The following is a 4,133-nucleotide window of genomic DNA, read 5'->3' on the forward strand; positions in this document are numbered from 1 at the left end:
TAATAAATTACATTTGTTCATGTAGATAATATAGGAATTTAGTATTGTTGGGTTATTAACAACTACTTAAATTATTTTTGAAAAATCATAATGAACTATGCTTTATGAATCTCATCTTATTCTGAAATATTACAAAAACAGTAGAGTTCTTCTATAGGGTCCCAATGTAATAGGAAGCCCTGTTCTATATCAGAAGTATCTATCAACCATTTCTTTCTCCTGTATCTTATTTTACATCTATTCAATTATTATTTTTATTTGTCAATTATCTTTCAGTAGTTGTACAAAGGAGTTGCCATATAACAAAAGCAGTTTATGAATACAGTGCATATTGATTTGTGCCACACTTACAATAATCACACCCCCCTCTGACCCACCATTCCCTTATATTTCTTAGTTTTGCAGTATAGGCAATGAATTCCTTTTTAGCAAATTTAGTTTTATTTATTTATTTATTTATTTATTTATTTATTTATTTATTCATTTATTTATTTATTTATTGTCAGGCATGGGGTTTGAACTCTGGGATTGGGCATTATCCCTCAGCTGTTGCACTCAAGATGAGCACTCTACCACTTGAGCCAGAGCGCCACTTCCTGTTTTTTAGTGGTTTATTGGAGATAAGGGTGACATGGAGTTTCCTGCCCGGGCTGGCTTTGAACTGAGACCCTCAGATCTCAGCTTCCTGTGTAGCTAAGATTACAGGCCTGAGTGGCCTGTGCCCAGCTGATTATAGTTATTTTAAAGAGGTTGTGTAGAGGGATTTCATTTGCATAAGTCAGATGAGAACATTTCCTTTCATACAACATCTTCTGTTCCCTCATTTTCTCCCAATGAGCTTGACTACATTCTGCCCCTTCCTCCCTTCATTCGTCTACCCTTTCCCCACCCTCTTTTTGATGTACCCCAATTTCTTGCATTAATATTCTCAGGCTTTGTCCTAGTCTTTCTAAAGATTATACTACTAGGGCCACATTGGCAGCAGCGATGGTGGAGCAGGAAGGCTCTCACAATGAAGCCCACAATCACATGCAAGTTAAGCTGCATGGAGAAAAGCGGCCAGTATGGGGCACACCAAATGTACTGGACCATCTTCTTCAGGTACATGTCCCAGAGCAAGCCCTCTGAGGCCCAAGAGCTCATGTGCTCAGGAGCATACTGCTGTTCTTCCCTCATGGCCAGCAAAACAGCACAGCAGAGCTGTCCATGCTGGTGTTGGAGTCCCTGAAATGGATGTAGATGGCAGAAATGGATGGAGTGTCTGGCTAGGGTGTTCAGTTGATGGACCCCTTCTCCAGAGCCCTGAAGTGTTCCAGTTGGGGTTCCTGGAAATGGGGCCATCCTTAGCTCCTTCCATTTTGGGCCCTGACCCTGTGGAAAGAGCCGAACTACTGGGAATCTTGATACTACTTTCTACACTCCACAGACGGTGAGGGCTGTGCCAACATGCTGGTGGAGGACTCCACGGCCCACAGCTTCCATGGCAAGTGGACATACTTGTGGCTCAGGCAGTGCTGCAGTTTCTCTATTGGAAAACAAAACCAGGTCTGTGGTCTTCATCATGTATGCACAGAAGCAACATCCATCAAGCACGGGCCGCCCTCCATCCAATCCCTGCTCCACTTCATCTGATTTCTGCTGCTGGCCTTGGATGGCAGCAAGCTAACCACGTTCATGGTGCTGTGAGAGCAGTTCCAGCCCTCCCTGTGCAGGTACCCAATACATGACAAGTAGCTCGACAGGACAGAACAGGACAGGAGAGTTGTCCCTCAGGGTACATCCCAAGCTTTTGTCTTCCTATGGAGGCAGTTGGCCACGTCCTGGCCTCCCTTAGTTACTCTATCACCTACAATTTTTCTTAGTTATGCTCTATGTATTAAAAACTTCTTTAAAGACAAGTTATTCTGTTCATGGAGTTCATACTCACAGCTCTAAATACTGAGATGCCTAAAATATATCATTCTGCTTTGAGTAAATTCCCTCCAAAAGGTTTTCCAATTCAGAAGTTTATCTTTAATGGATTTTATAAAACCTTTCAAATGTTATACAAAAAAATAAGGACTAAGTAAATGAACGATCAAGTACTTAATGATTAGAAGACTCAATGTCCTGAAACAATTCTCCTTAACTGCTCAGTACATAGAGTATAATTCCAGACAAAATTCAGCCAGATATTTTTTACGAGAAACTTTTAAGAGGGCAAATAGTATTTCCTCACTTTCTAAGGAAATATTTTTGTAGAATCAAAATGATCTCTTCAAAGTTTTAGGAAAATCAATAATAAATTCATCAGTACCTAGAGTTTTATAGATTGCAATGCATTTAAATGTAAATTGAGAAAATTTGTGTAGATTCCATTTTTTTTCGTTCTTCCTTAAGTAGGTTTGATAGGTTTTATCTTTGAATAAATCATCTGAAGCTGTTTATTACTGTACTTTTAAATTTTATAACGGTAGGATTTCTGATAAAGTACTCATTTGTTTTGGTTATTGGCAACTGGTTTCTTCTCTGTTTTGTTATTTTGTATTTTGATCCGTCTTTTAAAATATATATCCATTTATTGATCTATTCAGACACAGCTTCTATTTTCATTGATTTTCTCTGCTGTGTTCAAAAGCAGGATTTTTTTGCCACTTAACGAAATGATTCTTAAATAGAAAAGCAAAAGAAGAATAGAATAGAAAAATAAGAGTATCAGTTCAAGCTTGTAATCCTATCTACTCAGTGGGCAAAGAGCTGAGGATTTTGTTTCAAAGCCAGCCAGGGGAGGAAAACCTGTGAGACTCCTATCTCCAACTAAACACCAAAAATGCTGAAAATGGAGTTTGTGGCTCAAGTAACAGAGCACTGAGCTAGAATTACATATGTGAATCCCCAGTGTCCTGGTAAGTTGTGTTTGTTTTTTTTTTTTTTGAGGAGTGTAAATGTGTACAATTTTTAAGTCCTTAACGTAGCCCACTGCATGTAGTATGAAGTTACACATGGTCTGATCTACTGTCCATATGGTAATCACTGAGATTTAAAAGTCTGTCTTCCTGAACATTTTCCAATTTTCTTCTTTGACCATACATTTAGGTATCAGGGGTTTCCTATGGTCAATTTTCATTTAAGGAAAAAATCATTTCAGATTTCATTTAAAGTTTGAGACTGAGACTTGTACTTGGTGTTTGATGTTGTTGCTCTTTAGCTAGTACTTTACCAACTAAGCTATGACTTTAGTCCATAATTTCAGGTTATTCAAAATGCTAGGAAAGGTAATAGTGATAATAATGCTATTAAGTCTTTCGCCCATCTAGATACCCACATTTGGTTTGTTTGGGTTCCTAGTTTATCAGTATATTTATATGTCATAATTTTGTTTTTGTTTTTGTGCTATTACTGGAGCTTGAAATCAGAAACTTGCCCTCTCCTTGAAACTGGACATTGTTAGCACACACTGGTAATTCTATCTACTCAGAGAACTGAGATCCAGGTTTAAATCCAGCCCAAGAAGGAAAGACCATGAGTTTCTTATCTCTAAATAATCCCCCAAATAAATTTGGAAGGGAATCTGTGGTTCAAGAGTAAAACACCGCCCTTGAGGGAAAATGCATAAGTGAGAAGGTAAGGTCTTAAGTTTAAACTCCAATATCAGCACTCAAAAACGTTGCTTTCCTTGAGCTTTATATTAAATTGCTCAGAAAATAATCAGCATTGTAGTAATGTTTAACATTACTATTACAATAATCAGTTATATTTATTGATGTTATTCCTTTATTTTCCTAAAGTTTACTGACACATTAATAGAAAGACAGTAATAGAAAGACAGGATTACTCTTTCACAAGTATTTATGGTAGTTGAATATATGGAACAGAGGTGCATACCAGGAGTTTGGACTGAAGAGAGATATTTGCAAGCTCTTCACATAAATAAATGATAGTTGAAGACCCTGTGGGCATGTATGAAATAAGCTAAAGAAACCAGTAAGGAAAGATAAGGCATGATTCTGGAAAGCAAACAATTTTGGAAGAATAGAAAACAAGAAAAGTATGTAGCTTTTGGTAAGAACTTTCTAACTCACCTACACAGTGAGCACATTTGATTCCTCATTTCTAGTAAAAGCCATTTTATTTTCATTAACAATGATCTATTT

The 4,133-nt window shown here is 37.4% G+C and overlaps 1 pseudogene; it reads left to right on the forward strand.

Moving 5' to 3' along the window:
• The first annotated feature begins 1,075 nt into the window (after nt 1-1,075).
• The window catches only part of LOC138818131 (Golgi to ER traffic protein 4 homolog pseudogene), a 14,020-nt pseudogene continuing 10,962 nt past the window's right edge, over nt 1,076-4,133 (forward strand).

The sequence above is a fragment of the Dipodomys merriami genome, unplaced genomic scaffold (genome assembly GCF_024711535.1).
Source record: "Dipodomys merriami isolate MVZ:Mamm:240054 unplaced genomic scaffold, mDipMer1.0.p SCAF_716, whole genome shotgun sequence".
Taxonomy (NCBI): domain Eukaryota; kingdom Metazoa; phylum Chordata; class Mammalia; order Rodentia; family Heteromyidae; genus Dipodomys; species Dipodomys merriami.